The sequence below is a fragment of the Schistocerca americana genome, chromosome 1 (genome assembly GCF_021461395.2).
Source record: "Schistocerca americana isolate TAMUIC-IGC-003095 chromosome 1, iqSchAmer2.1, whole genome shotgun sequence".
Classification (NCBI taxonomy): domain Eukaryota; kingdom Metazoa; phylum Arthropoda; class Insecta; order Orthoptera; family Acrididae; genus Schistocerca; species Schistocerca americana.
In genome coordinates, this window is record NC_060119.1 from 352,513,217 (window position 1) to 352,532,582 (window position 19,366).

The following is a 19,366-nucleotide window of genomic DNA, read 5'->3' on the forward strand; positions in this document are numbered from 1 at the left end:
TGTGTCCGGCTTCGACCCACACCGGAACACCCATATTAGAACATGGTGTAGCTTCCACGGGCGGCGATGCGGGCACTGACTCTGACATTCAGTCGATTGTATATATAGCGAATACTGTCCTGAGATACGTTTTTTCCATGCCTGATGGGCCTGGTCACGTATTTCTGTAAGAGCTGATGATTGACGAGTCACGCAAGTGACTTCGTCCCATCATATTCCACACGTGTACGATTAGAGACAAATGCGGAGATCGTGCTGGTCAGGGTCATTGCTACACGTCTTTTAGAGCACGCTGAGTTTCACAGGGCGACAATTATCCTGTTGGAATAACACATAACCTTCTTGTTGCAAGGCCGGCCGCGGTGGTCTAGCGGTTCAGGCGCTCAGTCCGGAACCGCGCGACTGCTACGGTCGCAGGTTCGAATCCTGCCTCGGGCATGGATGTGTGTGATGTCCTTAGGTTAGTTAGGTTTAAGTAGTTCTAAGTACTAGGGGACTGATGACCACAGATGTTAAGTCCCATAGTGCTCAGAGCCATTTGAACCATTTTTTCTTGTTGCAAGAACGGCAAGACAACGGGTCTATCAACATTAAGCACGTACAGAGTGCTGGTTAGCGTCAACTCCAGAAACACCATAGGTGAATGAGAGTTGTAGCTTACCACACCCTATACCATAAGCCCCGGCTTGGGCCAGTGTATATTGGACGAATGCGCTCTACGGGACAGAGCTCATCAGGTCTACCCCATACGCGCAAACGACCATCACTTGCGTGCGGGCAGAATCTGATTTCATCGCTGAAGACCACGGCGCGCCATTCCGCCTTCCAATTGATCCTCTGACGGCACCAGTCGAGCCGTGCACGTCGATGTTATGACCTGAGATGTGCGTACCAATAGTCCTTCCACTGTTAATAACCAGTTCGCAACAGCTCATATTGATTCGTCTGGGCTTACAACCTCTCGTGTCTGCCCTGTCGTACCTGTACGATCTGTCACAGCCACCCTTACATTACGACTATCCTGACGGGTGTCGATATTAGTGTGGTGCGTGAACGGTCAGAAGACTTTCGGAACCTCGTCTACAGGTGTGAGAATGATCACGTGACCACTGATACACTGACGCAGTACGTCCAAATTCTGTGGCAGTTCTCCGAATGGACCACTCCGCCACACAGAAGGCCTCAAAAAAATGTGTGTGAAACCTTATGGGACTTAACAGCTAGGGTCATCAGTACCTAAGCTTACACACTACTTAACCTAAATTATCCTAAGGACAAACACACACACCCATGCCCGAGGGAGGACTCGAACCTCCGCCGGGACCAGCCGCACAGTCCACGACTGCAGCGCCTCAGACCGCTCGGCTATTCCCGCGCGGCAGGAGACCTCAACTGGACCCCTTTCAAACCAGCTCGTTTGACTGAAGGAAGCAAGAGTGCGTCTTCGTTGCATGGTTGCCTACTTGCTTCGTACCGTTGCACCACACTAAGCTTTCTGGCTGTGAGCATTCCCTATTAAGGGATAGATACAGGTGGCGCTTTGGTAGCTATACCACTACGCTATCTGTTGGCGGACAACGATGAAACTATTATCTGTACATCTACTATCCACCAGGTGGTAAATGTCATCATCGAATCAAAATGGACGTCGTCTTTCCAGGTGGAAGAAAATGTCTCTCCTATTTTTTGGTTTTTGCCAACGGTTTACTCACAATTTGAGGTCAAAGCTTTTTTAAACTACATCACGTATAACCGAAGAGGCAATCACGAGGGATATTGGCACAAAGAACTATGCGGGAGACTTGTTCGCTCCTGTTGACAATATTTCGCAAATATGTACAGGGGGAAATACACTACCTGATCAAAACTGTCCAGACACTTACTGCTGCACATTAATGTGAGGTGTGTCGATTCTCCGCCTTTATGACTGACTAATTTCTGCTGAGGAAACTTTCAAAGAGGTGTCTGATTCTCTGTGGAGGAATGACAGCTTATTCTTCCTCAAGTGGCGAAACCAGAGAAGATAGTGAAGTTGGACGCTAGAGTGTGGAGCGAAGTCAATGTTCCAACTCATCCCAGAGGTATTTCATTGGGCCAATCTATGTAAAGAATCTTCAGGGATATAAAAATGATAGCCGCTCTCTTTTTCTTCTATGACGGACACGGATACGTTTATCTGACTAATGGAACTACGAAGTGTGTTCAAAAAGTAACTAAAATTCTGTAATTTCCCAAGTTGTCTTAGTCCTATTCACGCAATATTTTCATTTTTATGTTGCTAAACTTGTTGAAAAGTATCTATACTGTGTTAGCTTCTGTCAGCTGTCCAAAAGATTACATGCGTTTCACACAGAACATTGCCTCACAGACACACAGAAACAGTCATTGTCGCCGTGCTATTCCTATATTCTAGGCAGTACACAACGCTGTAAAATATGTTCGTATCCTTCCGCTCGTAACGCTTTCTAATTTGTAACATGCTGACCACACCCAAATACAAAAACGCTCCGACACCGTAACACTACTTCACTGTAGGCAGGTACTGTTCTCCAGGCATTCTTGTATGCGACTGCCATAGCCTATAGCATGATTCTTCACCCCAAATCACTCGTTTCCGGCTGTCCACTGTCCTGTAGCTGCGGTCTTTCCACAGCCTCAAGTGTCGCGCACCATTGTCTATAAAAATCTGTTTCTTATGAACAGCTGTTCGATCATTGTGCCCCATTGTCTTTAATTGCATGCGCACACTCATTGTGCTAGCCGAACTGCTAGTGGCACTTTGGAGCTCATGAGAGATTCCTTCCGCTGATTTTATGCGATTTGTTTTACAACCATCCTCCGCAATGCTCAAAAGTTCCTTTTCTTCAATACGTGAGGTCTACCTGATATTGGTTTAGCTTGTTGTTTCCACTTCACTATCACATCACCTACAGTCGAGTTAGGGAGCTTTAGAAAAATTTTAATGTCCCTGACGGATCTGTTATCTAGGTGACACCCAATGACTAGTCCACGTTCGAACTCACTGAGCTCTCCTGCGCTGTTACTGCATCTCTACTGGCAACACAGTACTCCCCGCTTCCTTTTATTCTGGCACGTCGCCCCTCGTGCCATCTGGTGGTCAATTCCGCATTACATGGCGGTTTCGGCAGACTTTAAATCAGACAGTGTGTTCCATATTCCCTCTAACACGATAGCGAAGTAGCGCTTGGTTCACTGCTGAAACATTTCGTGCATTTTGTGACCAACGTGCTTTGTTTAGGCGAAGCAGCTCCATGAAATGTTTACGATATGATCATTTCATCATACGAATTAGAGCAAGCTCCCGACCATCCGGATTCATCTTGACCCAAGACTGCATAGATAATCGATAAGGACAGATAATCCAAAATACATAAGCTTTCATCGGAAGAAGCTGTTTTCTGTTTTTAAAAAAACCTGAATTATGTCACGTTTGTAAGACAACTGCCTTGACCGTCTCGCTGCTCGTCCGAAAATGATAACCTGTTTCCAAAATCACGCGTAAAACATGCTGTTTTCGTGTCACTTGTTCTGGGCTCACTTTCGAGAATTAGTAGTCCATTTTTTCTGGTTTTAGTTTTCATTTACTTTTTTCTGTCCATAGCTCTCATGTTTCGTAGCGTCAAAAAATCGGCACAGTCAAACGGATGTTGTCATACGTACTCTAACAACAGATCAACGTATTTCAACGCCTCCGTGTGCGTGGTAACGGGTTCCTAGCTCGCCATGTTTTCGCTCTCTTCTTCACACTTCGTTTACTACAGTTACACTATGTAATAAAAAGTATCAGGACACCCCAAAAGCCGCGCGGGATTAGCCGAACGGTCAAGGGCGCTGTAGTCATGGACTGTGCGGCTGGTCCCGGAGGAGGTTCGAGTCCTCCCTCGGGCATGAGTGTGTGTGTTTGTCCTTAGGATAATTTAGGTTAAGTAGTGTGTAACCTTAGAGACTGATGACCTTAGCAGTTAAGTCCCATAAGATTTCACACACATTTGAACATTTTTTAACATCCCCAAAAACATAATTTTTCATATTAGGTGCATTGTGCTGACACGTACTGCCAGGTAATCCATTTCAGCGACCTCAATGGCCATTAGACATGGTGAGAGAGCAGAATGGGGGCTCCGCGGAACTCACGGACTTCGAACGTAGTCAGGTGACTGGGTGTCACTTGTGTCATACGCCTGTACGCGAGGTTTCCACACCTCTAAACTTCCCTAGGTCCAGTGTTTCCGATGTGATACTGAAGCGGAAACGTGAAGGGACACGTACACCACAAAAGCGTACGGTCCTACCTCGTCTGTTGACTGCCAGAGACCGCCGACAGTTGAAGACACCGACGTCTATCGATACCATCACATAGAAATTCCAAACTGCAACAGGATCCACTGCATGTACTATTATAGTTAGGCAGGAGGTGAGAAAAGTTGGATTTCATGGTCGAGCGGCTGTTAATAAGACACATATCACGCCGGTACATGCCAAACGACGCCTCACTTGGTGTAAGGAGGGTAAACATTGGACGATTAAACAGGGGAAAAACGTTGTGTGGAGTGACGAATCACGGTACACAATGTGGCGATCCGATGGCAGGGTGTGGCTATGGCGAATGCCCGGTGAACGTCATCTGCCAGCGTGTGTAGTGCCAACAGTAAAATTCGGAAGCGGTATTGTTAGGGTGTGGTCGTCTTTTTCATGGATGAGGCTAGCACCTCTTGTTGTTTTGCGTGATACTATCACAGCACAGACCTACATCGATGTTTTAAGCACCTTCTTGTTTCCCACTGTTGAAGAGCAATTCGGGGATGGCGATTGCATTTTTCAACACGATCGAACACCTGTTTATAATGCTCGGCATGTGGCGGAGTGGTTGCACGACAAATGGACTGGCCTCACAGAGTTGTGACCTGAATCCTATAGAACACCTTTGGGATGTTTTGGAACGCCGACTTCGTGCCAGGCCTCACCGACTGACATCGATACCTCTCCTCAGTGCAGCACTCCGTGTAGAATGGGCTGCCATTCCCCAAGAAACTTTTCAGGACCTCATTGAACGTATGCCTGTGACAGTGGAAACGTCATCAAGGCTAAGGGTCGGCCAAAACCATATTGAATTCCAGCATTACCGATAGATGGCGCCACGAACTTGTAAGTCGTTTTCAGCCAGGTATCCGGATACTTTTGATGACATAGTGTAGGTCACTTAACTGTTCAAATCTCGGGTAATAGGCATCTGTTTTTAATCAATGCCAGATGTATTCATCACCTGGGTCTTCAGAACCCGGAATTGTTTCTGTTGTAAACGAAAATATTCGTTTTAATTACAACAGAATACTCGAGGCACCATTGTTAATTTTTTCATAAATCACCTACCTATGCACCGATAATCCGTAAGCTGGATAGTTCGAAAGTTTTCTGGTGTGGCTAATTGTGTGTCCCTCCGACTTGTCCTTTGTGTGCTACAGAAAAGTAGAGATACCTCTGTAAATAATGATTTGCGTGAAAAATCGTACAACACTTTTCAATTCATTTCCGCATTATATGACTCGGGGCATTTACCTTAATAAGGCGCAGGCTACGATGTGATTCTAACAGTTTAACATTAACTGCAAATTTTATGTCTACATACCTGAGATTGATCTCGGTATGAATCTATGGCCTGAAGAGTATATCCATCCACGTATCTGTCGATCCTTGTCTGTCTATTAGGCCTATTTTTTAAGGTCCGATTGATCGCATAATGGAAATCACTGTGAAGAAACGTTATTTGTGCCAAAATTCTGTCCTGATAGCCAGCGGCTCATGTGAGCCAAGAGATGAAAATCAGAGGAGACAATATGCTTACTGTAAGTTGGATGATCAAACGCTTCCCATCGAAAACACTGCGGGAGCATCTCTGGTGCAGTTGCAGCCTGCGGCCGAACATTGCTATGGAGAAGAAGAATGCCTGGTGACAACATTCCTCTTCGGTTATTCTGTGTTGCCTTTTGAGGACAATTTTCTTGTGTTGCCTGATCCACTCTCTGAACATGATCATCGGCTGACACTCACTTCCTTCTCTGGCCGCCTGCATCTGTGCGCTTGCCGTGCCCGGGTTCCCGGGTTCGATTCCCGGCGGAATCAGGGATATTCTCTGCCTCGTGATGACTGGGTGTTGTGTGTTGTCCTTAGAATAGTTAGGTTTTAGTAGTTCTAAGTTCTAGGGGACTGATGACCATAGATGTTAAGTACCATAGTGCTCAAACCCATTTGAACCATTTGCATCTGTGCGTCCCGTTTTTAACTTCCTCCACTACTGACACACTTTGCTGTCATGCATGACAGTTACTTTATATGGGCTGCATGAAATGAGGCGCGATTCTTTTTTTTTATTGTCATTTTACACCTCATACAAGGTGGGCTGGCAGCGGCAACTTTACTCCGCTCTTCAGCTACAAGCAGTACAATAAGAGAAAATACCAATGAAGACACAAAAGTAACATAACGGTGTTTAAAAAACAGTAGACACAAAATTAAAAAACATGAAGCCGTTCACATGCGAAGAAAAAACAAAAAAACAGTCAGCACTGTACACAAACACTGATGATTTAGACGACACACGTGAACGAAGGAGCGTGGGCGGTGAAAACACTGAAGCACAAACACGACGGCACACACACAAAACTGATGGCGATGATCTCTGGCGCGCTAATGTACACGTAACGTGTGCGAGTCCGGGGACCTGCCAAAAGGGGAAGAAGGTGGGGAGGAGGAAGAGGGGAGAGCGGAGATGCCAGGGGCAGAAAAGAAGGGGGAGGAAAGAAGGTATGGGGGGTAGGGGGGTAGGGGAAGCCCAGGGGAGGAGGGGAGGAGGACGGGAGGAGGGATAGAAGGGAGAGAGGGTGCCCTGAGGAAAAAACACAGGAAGTGGAAGAGGAGTATCAAAGTTGATAGGAGGGGTAGATGGAGAGCTGGCAGAAGCCACCTTGGGAGAGGGTAAGGAGGGTGGAGAGGTGGAGAGCAGGTGGGACATGGAAATACAGGCGCGGCAGCGGACGGGGTGGGAGAGGATGGGAGAGACAAGTGGGTGAGGGGGACCTAGTTCACGGGAGGTGTGGAGAATCCGTATCCGTTCGAGGAAAAGGAGGAGGTGTGGGAATGGAATAAGGTCGTACAGGATCCGCGTGGGGGAGGGGAGATGGATGCAATAGGCGAGGTGGAGAGCATGGCGTTCGAGGATTTGAAGGGATTTGTAAAAGGTAGGAGGGGCGGAGGTCCAGGCAGGGTGGGCGTAGCAGAGGATAGGGCGGTGGAGGGATTTATAGGCGTGGAGGACGGTGCAGGGGTCCAGACCCCATGCGCAGCCAATGAGGCGCAACCCCTCAGCATGAATAAATCCAATGACAGTACGCACTTCATAATTGGCGGCAGATTACATTGGTCTAGGCATCTTTACGTGCTCACTGCGCCCTCTGAGCTGAAAAGTGCGACGTGACCGCGATCGACAGGCGCAATAGAGAAAATGTGCAGCACATCTGCGTAAAGCTTCATCGGATTTTCATTGTGGTTTCAATTTCGTGACTGATGGGACCTTCGCATCGTTGCGACTAGGAAGCATCACCTCCGCTCTGCGAAGGCGATTACCGTGAGACCATGTAGGCCAGTAGGCGAAGAGTGTTAGTCCCGTAAGTGAATTACCTGGCAGAAGCGCTCGTTGCCGGGCGACAGAGCCAGTGGTCTTTCTGAAAGTCCGTGAATGCGGCGCGCGGACCACCGCTCTCTGCGCGCCTAACGGCACTGCAACCACAACACCGCCTGCGCCGCGCAACGCAGCCACGCTGTCTGAGGCGCCACTCCGTGTGCCCCGCGATACGCCTCTGCGAGAATTCTAGGAAGTGTAGCGTGGGCGGAGCCGCGCTTATTCGGCCTCCGCGTTCACGCGTCTCTTTCGTGCTTCTCGCAGCCCACGTGTATCACATTTCCATCATCTGCTACCTGTACTCTCTTTTTCACATCGCAGCATTGCCTGATGTTTTGTGTGGTATTCCATCCCTTACGTTACGAAAACTGTTACAATCTAATTAGCTGATTATGTTCAGGGATATAGAAATGGTACAGCTTTTACTTCTATAGCAGACGCGGTTAAGTTTATCTAATGTATGGAACCATGAAGTGTGTTCAAAAAGCAACGAAAACTTTGTAATTTCGCACGTTTTATTAGTCATATCCACGCGATATTTTCCTTGTTAGGTTGTTAAACTTGTCTGAAAAGTATCTCTACTGCGTTAGCTTCTGTCACTTGTCCAAAAGATTACATACCTTTCAGCTCATAGAGTCGTCGGTTCTTTATTTAGTATAAAACTTGATCAGAAAATGAATAATACAGTGCAGCAAAGTCTTGCAAATATTAAATATTGCTTTCAGTGACTCCGTATGAATAGAGCAATGATCTACGAGTGGTCTCAGCATTTCGAAGAAGAAAGTGAAAATTTTGATGATGATGGACGCACTGGACGGCGCAGGACATCACAAACCGATAAACCCTGGAAAGAGAAACAAATGATTATGAATGGCCGCCGAATCACAATCAGATACGTCGATGATGATGTTTGCCTATCGATGGGCTCACCCCCCTAAATTTTTACGTGTGTTTTGGTGAAATTTGTGCAAGAGTTGTTGAATTTCGGACAAAAGTAGTGGCTAATGCAATTTGCTCAGGAGTCGCTAAAACACTCTCTAATCCTACGTCATTAAAATCTAAATCCCTTAGAGAGAATATTTTGTTTGTTTGCAAATCCTGAAGCCAGTTTTGTACAGTAAAAGCTGTGCACTATCATAATGTCTTTTATTACTGTCAACTGTCACATTTATTTCCACAATGGTAACTGGTTTCGTTCATTAACGAACATTTTCGCTTCAGTAGTCTTTGCAGAGCAACCAGTCGATTTCACGGACTGTGTACAGCTTACATAAATCGCTTGTTACGGGTTTTCTCCACTTGGCATTATGTCAAGTCGTTTAAAATAGCTGTGACGTTCTTATGTTCGTCACAATACCGCACAAATGTTTTCTGATAACACCTTTGTTGCATCGTCGATGGAATTTTAGCTGTAAGCAGTAGGTTCTTCTTCTGTTTGGCATAAATTCGAATGTTGCTCGCCTCGGCACCGGTTACCGCATTCCGTAATTTCCACACCGCCCACTTTAAATTCACGTTGCGTCCCCTGCTCCGTTCACACTGTCCCGTTTCCGTTCTTCCCATCGCTAATTAATTTAATACGTTAATAGAAAGCCAAGCAGGAGACATTTCCCGTAACAGTTTGCCTGCTTTCGCTGTGAAGTAACTATGTAAATCACCTTGAACTGCACTGTGGCTGTATCTACTCACGTAATGATGACAGTTCCCGTTACGACAGGCCATACAATTTTCTTTGTTGAGTAATACGTCTACATCTGAATTTGCACTCCACTACTCACAATACGACTCATAGTCATTAGACCGCACTTCTAATCTCTGATAGTCTATCTCGTGTAGGAAAATGTTCTAGACCCTTCCCTGAAATTAGTGTATTGAGTAATCATTATTATGTATAATAATATTCTCGAAATTGAAAACAATGGTTTGCATTACGTTTTCCGAGAGGTGTTTAAAAAAACGTGTTTGATCCATTGAGAAATGAGTAGTGAATACCGGACCAGAGCTCTGCTGAGCCAGAGTGTCCAGAACTCGGCTCACGAAGAGATTCAAGTTGATGTTGGTTGTTCTCCATTACTTACAAGACTTTTCAGCGGTGCTGGCATCCCTGTAAGAATGGATGCAGCCTCGTGGTTGCAACAAAAGATGAGTTTCCCGGCTCCTGGTGGAACATGATTCCAGTTAACTAAGTTACGATTTTTATAACGGATGTTTTTCCAAGAGATTTGACTGCTCTTTTTCTTACTTCTAGTCAATTCCAGTGGGACGATGAATTTTATGAGCAACTTGATGGAGTAGCAATGGATGACAGGTGCTGCGGTCACTAATTTCTGTATGGAGAAATTCGAACAATCGCTCTAGACAAAGCTCATAAGAAACCGTCTCGCTGGTACCGGTTTGTAGATGATACATTTGTGGTTTCGTTCTATGATAGAAAGGTTTTGGACGAATTCTTTGACCATCTAAACAAAATTAATCCAAAACTCCAGTTCGCCACGGAAATGGAAAATGATAACAGAATATCTTTCTTGGACGTTTTAGTTATGAGACAGTCCGATGAAAATTTGGAAATTAATGTTTTTCGTAAAGTAACACATACGGACAGATATTTGCATCAACACTCCAGTCACCATCCACGAAAAAAGACAGGTGTCATTAAAAGTCTTGTCGATGGAGCCGAACGGGTAAGCACATCGAAGAAGCATCTGGACGCTGAAATAAAATATCTGAAGCAAGCTTTCGAGAAAAATGACTACTCAGGGAAAGAGGTAAAGAAAATTTTGTGACCAAGGGACAGAAGATAGAAAGACAAGGATGAACCACAACGACAGAAAGATACAGTTTCTCTCCGTTTTATTAAAAAAGTAACGGATCAGATGGGTAAGATTTACAGAAACGTGACATCAGACCATTCTTTAGACCGACAAAGAAAATAAGTCAGGTACTCCGATCTGTGAAGGATAAACGCCCTCCTCTGCCGACATGTGGTGTATACAAAATTCCATGTACGTGTGGTGAAGTTTGTATTGGAACTACCAAGAGCAGCGTGAATACACGGCTAAAAGAACGCAAAAGTCTTTGCCGACTGGGAAAAATAGATAAATCAGCTGTAGCAGAGCATGCTCTTCAGTCAGGAAACCAAGTTTTCTGAAACAGAAATTTTATCTACAACGTCAAATTATTATCCGCGACTATGTAGAGAAGCCGTTGAACTTTCTGTCACGTCAGGATAATTTTAATAGGAAAGTGGAGGCAATGAAACTTAGCGACATACGGACAGTAGCTCAGCCGATTCGCTAGAAAGTATTATCTTTGAAAAGATGACAATCGATAGTTAAGTCTTATCTCTGAGAAGAATTATCTCTGCTCACCAATTACTACTTTGACCACAGTCTGGAAGACAGCGGAGGAGCGCCTCTGAGGATGTCCATTGCAGTGCTGGACGAAACGTCAGGAACAGAAGAGTTTCTAGGACCGCAACCTTACATTCCGAAAGACTTACCAGCAGCTATGTCATCCGGAAGGGAAAGCCTTCATTCTATGAACACTTCTTTTCAGTCTATAATGCGTCACGCTTTGGACCACATCAAGCTTCGCTTAACATTTACCTCAAAAATGTGTGGTTTATGAGGAGCTGCTCGACCATTGACCCCATTCTTTTAACTCCTCATTGTGCTAGCTGGACGAGTGATTCCTTTGCCCGATTTTATGAACTGTTTGACAGCCACACTCCGCAATCCTTGGCGGTCCCTGTCTATCAGTTCATCAACTCTGTCTGGTCTCGGTTTAGCTGTGGTTGTTCCTTCGCGTTTTCATATGACAGTCGCATCAACGACAGTCGACATGAGCAGTTTTGAAAAAGGTTGGAATTTTTCCTGATGGAGCTGTTACACAGGTGGCACTCAATGACCAGTCTACGTTCGTAGTCAGTGACCTCACCTGGCCTACTTATTAAGCTATTAGTGCTTCTTTAGTGATAGCACAATACGCCCCGCCTCCTATTAATTGGATCTGGTGCCTCTCGTGACATCTAGTGGTCAATTCGGCATTGAACAGGGGTGTCCTGAACCGTTTGATCAGACGGAGTAGGTGCTGACAAATTGATTACGAAGGATAGGAGAAAAATTTTCGGTGTCGCAGTTAAATATTATATTTTGGGTAAAAAATGAGCTAATTTTCCGACGAACTCAGCAATTACCATATACACAACATATATACCCAAAACACATACATGTCATTTTAATTTTTGTCTGGAACAATAGAGAACGTTATCTTAGAATTAAGTAAAAGTAGTTCCAATCCCCCGTACAGACCAAGATTGTTAGGAGCTCATCCGTGGTTGTGAAGTAAGTGCATTTATTTAGAATTGGGAACACCTCTGATCCACTACCAGTTCACCTGATAATTAGCTGAAAAGAACCGCGACTCTATAAATATTCTGATCTAAACATACACGCTGGCTTTTGGGCTCTGAAGTGTGACCCTGTAGAGTCTGCGTGATACCTGGTTACAGCTGTCATAACCTCCTCTTTTAATTCAAAACGTTCATCAGTTTGCTGTGGAGCTGGAAATGTATCGTGAATACTATCGATGTTCCAACAATTCGCACTTCAAGTTGTTTCGTCCTCCCACTGCCGAAGCACTTTCGAAGCCACGTGCGTTTTCCTGATAAAAAATTATTTTCTTCCTTTCACACCCCAGTTTTCATCTGATGTACTTTTTTTTCCAGTTGATCCCAAATGTACTGTTCGAACGTTGTTTCACCAGTCGTATTGGCCAAAACGTTTCCGGTAGATTTGCTGCAAAGTCCTCGTCTTCCTTATATTCGTTTGACTTAATTTCGTTTTTGGCATGAAGTTGATCTACGTCTCATCCACAGCAATAAAGTGGTCTGAATGAAATCTTTTCAAAATTGTCCGAAGAAAACTGAGAGGTTGGCTTCCGGGTTTGAATGTGCCAAACACTCAAAGGTTCCACCAATGTCGCACAAAGCTTTCTTAAACTAAATTTTTCGTGCAAAATGCACCTTATTCTTTCTAATACTTCTAATTCTACCTATATACTCTGTGAAACGCAGTGTAGTGCATGCCGGAGGGTACTTCGTACCTGTGTTATCGATGTTATTCCCGATTCTAATCGCGCATTGAACGAGGGAAAAAAATGACTGTCCATGTGCGTCGTTTCCTTAGTTTACCCAACAGGGTTTATTAAGAACAAAATCACATTTCTTCGAAAGATTGCTTTCTCTATTACACTTTTATGTGCATTCATTCGACCTGTTACAATTCTAGCAGTGTATCTGTAGATTTGTTCGAAGCTTGCTGTCATGCCTAATTGATAAGGACTCAATGTGCTAGTTGGATACTCTAGCATTTGTCGCACTAGTTAATACACATATGGCCTCAGTTATGTCATGTACCTACAATAGCCGATTGTTCAGTACCATATTGTGAAGTTTCTCGATATTTTCATCGATGCTTGGAATTTTGTGTCATCCTCCACGTTGCTCATCTTTAAGACAAAAATAATTTTCGTTGACGAAAACCGTCCAAAACACACTATGATGATATGGTATTTTAGTTTATCCATTTGAACGAAACATAGGCAACACGAATAATTTCAAAACACACATAAACGAAACTATTCCGCAGATCAAGTTACCATTTGAATTACGTTGTTGTATAACACGTAAAACACAAAAACAAAATATCTTATTTCTGACATGCCAAAAAAATTTTCTTTCCCCTCGCAAGGTTGGTGGTCACATTTAGACAGTAAACGTGAAAAGTAATGCCTTTCATTGTGTCACCATACTTCTGACTCGTTGACTCTGAGGATGACATTTTATATTTAAGCTGATATGTTTGATTCGTTTGAATCCCGGTGGCGAGATCAGGTTAAAGCACTGGCATTGTGGAGTGGCGTCTTGGGCTTCAGCAATTTTCTTATTAAATGTAAACTACAGAAATTAATACAACCCCTGATAGAGTAGCTGTAGTAAGAACACGGTACACTAGCCACCTCTCGCCAAGTACTGATCGTCAAAAGTCAACATAATTTGGAGCACTTCGTGTCGACTGTTCTTTGTTTCGGATTGCTGCCACCCTCAATGACCCCAAAGTTGTGACACTGAAATGACCTGACTAAGTGTTGCTGTATTGTCTATGAAAGCGTATGATTAACTGATTAATAACAGCAACTGTAATTATTTTCAAGTGCATTTTACGATATGAGACACTATCACAAATTTTCACTTAATGTTCTGAAAGCCATTTTTATTCTACTCATTTAATTTAATTTCGTGTTCCTTGTTACATGTATGTACTGCATATGAAGATGACCGCCTCTGTAATGCGCGTCTACAAATCCGTCTTACTTTCGTGTAAAAATGTACACTGTAGCAGATGATCGGAACGAGTTGCGCACGCCCCTGAGTTATCAGTATCGGAAAACAAACAGTAACACACTACCTCTCTCATATCCTCTAATACCGCAGTGGGCGCGCTTCTTATCCTCTGCCCCTGAGGTAAGCAGCGGCTTTACTTACCTCACGGCGGAATTCAACAACGTCAATTAAAATTAAACACATTTGAAAATATTATTGTCTTTGTAAGTATTTTTCTTTGTTACTGAGCAGGAGAACTACAGTTTTAAGAACCTCTTAATATTAGTTGACTTTTTGGATTCGGCTGTTAGCTGATACATGCATACTATAAGGGGCATCCAAATGAAACCTGGTCACTAATGTAAAGTAACGACACCGATTTTATTAACTTAAAAATGTAGTTGTACATAGTACTCAAAAATAGTCGCCAAAACTGTTGGCACATTTATCCCATTGCGACACTAGCCGGTCGAGTCCATCCTGGAGGATGCTAGTAGGCTGCTGTTGGATCCAGGCCTGGACCCAGTCACACACTTCGTCGTCCGTTGCGAATCGATGTCCGCGAAAAGCTTGTTTTAGAGTTCCAAACACATGAAAGTCACACGGTGAAAGGTCGGGACTATACGGTGGATGTTCCAGCGTTTCTTATCGAAACTGCGCAATGTCATCTTCACCGCATTGGCCGTGTGTGGGCGGGTATTTTCATGCAGGAGGATAACTCCATTGCTAGCCGGTGTGGCCGAGCGGTTCCACGCCTCGGGTATGGATGTGTGTGATCTCCTTAGGTTAGTTAGATTTAAGTAGTTCTAAGTTCTAGGGGACTGATGACCTCAGATGTTAAGTCCCAAAGTGCTCAGAGCCATTTGAACCATTTTGATAACGCCATTGGACAGCATGCCGCGGCATTTCGATTTGGTGGCTCGTCTAAGGTTCTGTAAAGTAGCTTTATAACGCTGGGCATTGATGGTGGTTCCCCGTTCCAGGAACTCGACAAGCAGCGGTCCCTCGTGGTTAAAAGAGGACATCATGAACTTTCCAGAACTGGTGTGCACGGCGTTTGATTTCTTTGGAGGTGGTGAAGTCACATGCTTCTACTGCTTGCTCTGACACTTGCTTTCCGGTTCAAAATTGTGACACCATGTTTCGTCACACATGACAATACGTGACAGAAAGCCGTATTCCTCCTCATGATAACGTTGCAGCTGACTTAAAGACAGCGCCATTTGAGTATTGTGCTGTTCGGCAGTCAGTTGGTGGGGAACCCACTGCGCGCAGATTTTTCGAAATTTTAAGTGTTGATGCATTATGGCGCGGGCAGTGCCCACGTTAATACCCAGTAACCGATGGATCTCGTCCACGGTGTTTCTGCGGTTGTACAAGACTAAAGCACTCACTTCCGCAACCATATCCGGTGCGATGACACGATGAGACTGTCCAGGACGAGCGTCGTCTTCCAGTGACTCGCGCCCCTTAAGGAATCGTTTGCGCCTTTCCACAATGCTTAAACGACTCATACTGTGCTCACCGTACACAGCCTTCATCCGTCGATACATTTCACAGCCTCCAACGCCCTCCTCCACCAAAAATCGGATCACTTCTCGTTGTCCCTGCATACTCGCCTGCATCTTCGGTATTGGACGACAACTTGTGGGACCACATTCTCTTCGCTGTGAAACCACACTCGCGCTATGCAACATCAAACGACAATACTGTCGCGCGTTCCCGCTAGCTCCGAGGTAAAGTGCTTCCCTACCAACTGTATGTTGCTTTCGTTCGCTTTTTGAGATTTGCTGAAACCAATGTTTTTTCCGGTACGGTAAATCAGCGTATTCGGTCAAATGAATGAACCTTATATTATAAAATACGGCTGAGAACTGCGGGCCGCGCGATAACTTGAAGCTTCACGAACAGTGACTTAAACTGTCTGAAGATAATAATGACGAATTACATTCTTCATACATTTTCATTAAGCCTGTGACTGTGGTGAGTATGAGACGTGTGGATACCTCGCCGGAGCAGTATAGCGTTAATATGTAAACTGATCTGAATCTAGAAGCACCGTTGTTAATGTATGTGTTCAGCGTTCGCCTGGTCACTCCAGTGACGACCGACTAAAGTTCCAGCCGTGGCTGCCCGTGGAACCGCAAAGCCGTAGTTTCTAGAAGATGTGTCCCCCTCTAAAGCGAGTCTAACGGTAAAGAACTTTTACTGGATGACATTTGCCGCTTGTGTGTCTCGAGATTGCGCAGCAGAGGCTGTTGCACAGGACACGATTCAACGGCGCAGGAACGTCCGCTGCGGCAGTGTTGCGGGGATGGTGAGTGTGCCTGACGTGGCGGCTCCTTCAGAGAGACTGCATCTCCGGACTGGGATTTCTTGGCGGCGTATTCTTCAGTGCCTTGCGTAACACAGAGGATTAGGAGAAAGTTAACGCGGCACCATTGGTTCAGTCTACCGCTTAGTGTCATGCGTTTGTCATATCGTTTCGTGTGGAGTGTGTCAAGCGAGCCGAAGGATGTTCAGAATATAAAGACAACTTCTCCAGGCGTCAGCGAGTGATGAAAATGTGACTGGCAGGTTTTATTACGTTGGTGCGTAAGTTCATAGAGTTTTTGTTTTGCATGTTGGTATTCCGGTTGCTATGGGTTTAATTTTCGATTGTCATCTTTTATTTGTAGTTCACTATTTGAGTTTACAAATTGTCATTTTCTTTATTTGGAGATAGTTAGTGGAGCTGCGGACGCTAGAAAATAGAGTGCCAAGTGGAGGAATCGGACAATTTCCGACGTATTCTTGCGTCCGAGTTGAATAGCGGGGTGACAGCACTGCAGGCAGCCAGAAATATTTGCGCCGTGTTTGGGGACAGTGCCACTGCACAAAGCACGGCAAGAAAATGGTTTTCTCGTTTTAAGGAGCATCGTATTGACATCAGTGTGTCTCAACGTTCAGGAAGACCTTCGAGATTCTATGAAGATCGTTTAAACGCATTATCCCACAATGATCCACGACATTATACTCGAGAACTGGCAAATGTGATCGTTACACCATACTACGACATTTGTATCCTGTGGGGAACATCCAAAAATCGTATGTATGGATACTGCATGTTCTAAAATAATACACTGCTGGCCAATAAAACTGCTACGCCACGAATATGACGTGCTACAGACGCGAACTTTAACCGACAGGAAGAATATGCTGTGATATGCAAATGATTAGCTTTTCAGAGCATTCACACAAGGCTGGCGCCGTTGGCGACACTTACAACGTGCTGACATGAGGAAAGTTTCCAACCGATTTCTCATACACAAACAGCAGTTGACCGGCGTTGCCTGGTGAAACGTTGTTGTGATGCCTCGTGTAAGGAGAAGAAATGCGTACCATCACGTTTCCGACTTTGATAAAGGTCGGATTGTAGCCTTTCGCGATTACGGTTTATCGTATCGCGACATTGCTGCTCGCGTTGGTCGAGATCCAATGACTGTTAGCAGAATATGGAATCGGTGGGTTCAGGAGGGTAATACGGAACGCCGTGCTGGATACCAACGGCCTCGTATCACTGGCAGTCGAGATGACAGGCATCTTATCCGCATGGCTGTAACGGATCGTGCAGCCACGTCTCGATCCCTGAGTCAACAGATGGGGACGTTTGCAAGACAACAACCATCTGCACGAACAGTTCGACGACGTTTGCAGCAGCATGGACTATCAGCTCGGAACCGTGGCTGCGGTTATCCTTGACGCTGCATCACAGACAGGAGCACCTGCGATGATGTACTCAACGACGAACCTGGGTGCACGAATGGCAAAACGTCAATTTTTCGGATGAATCCAGGTTCTGTTTACAGCATCATGATGGTCGCATCCGTGTTTGGCAACATCGCAGTGAACGCACGTTGGAAGCTTGTATTCGTCATCGCCGTACTGGCATATCACCCGGCGTGATGGTATGGGGTGAAATTGGTTACACGTCTCGGTCACCTCTTGGTTGCATTGACGGCACTTTGAACAGTGGACGTTACATTTCAGATGTGTTGCGACCCGTGGCTCTACCCTTCATCCGATCCCTGCGAAACCCTACATTTCAGCAGGATAATGCACGACCGCATGTTGCATGTCCTGTACGGGCCTTTCTGGATACAGAAAATGTTCGACTGCTGCCCTGGCCAACACATGCTCCAGATCTCTCACCAATTGAAAACGTCTGGTCAATGGTGGCCGAGCAACTGGCTCGTCACATTACGCCAGTCACTACTCTTGATGAACTGTGGTATCGTGTTGAAGCTGCATGGGCAGCTGTACCTGTACACGCCATCCAAGCTCTGTTTGACTCAATACCCAGGCGTATCGAGGCCGTTGTTACGGACAGAGGTGGTTGTTCTGGGTACTGATTTCTCAGGACCTATGCACCCAAATTGCGTGAAAATGTAATCACATGTCAGTTCTAGTATAATATATTTGTCCAATGAATACCCGTTTATCATCTGCATTTCTTCTTGATGTAGCAATTTTAATGGCTAGTAGTGTATTAATGATGACTAAGTCTCTGTTATGTGTATCGATTTTTTTAATGCAAAAATGCTACGAACTTATGCAGCTTTGTCATATTACTCGCAGTGTTTATTGTGCAGCTACGCGTGCGTCAGCGAACAATCTAGTCGATTCAAAATCGGATATGGAGAGAGGGTCGTTACATTTATGTTAACGCTACCCGGGTGTTCGGAGAAAGTAGAGCCGCTCGTAGAAGCAGTGTTACTGGTGTCGCGCCAAGGCCTGGTTACTATTTCTTGAAGGAAATTACTTACGTGCATTGGCTGTTTTTATATCCATTTTATTTTTATTTTGTATAATATGATGTTTAGGCTTTGTAGCAATTTTCAAGCAAAACGTTTAATCCGTTAGACGCATATGTTTTGGGTTACAGTGATATTATTTCATGGGCAATCCGTGACTGGCCGGGTATAAGAGCTGCTGCAGCCATGATATCCGGATCTGTCGGAACAATAGCACACAGCCAAGCTATTTACTAGTCTGTCATATGACTAACCGTGAACACATGTGTGTAACGGATTAAACATATTGCTTAAAAATGTCCACGTAGCCTAAACGTCGTTGTAAACAAAAATGATTCAAATGGCTCTGAGCACTATGGGACTTAACTTCTGAGGTTATCAGTCCCCTAGGACTTAGAACTACTTAAACCTAACTAACCTAAGGACATCACACACATCTATGCCCGAGGCAGGATTCGAACCTGCGACCGTAGCGGTCGCGCGTTTTCAGACTGT

General features: G+C 44.9%; 1 protein-coding gene across 1 annotated transcript in view; it reads left to right on the forward strand.

Moving 5' to 3' along the window:
• LOC124550602 overlaps positions 1-19,366 on the forward strand; it is a 1,053,220-nt gene that overhangs the window by 132,861 nt on the left and 900,993 nt on the right. The window lies entirely within an intron of this gene.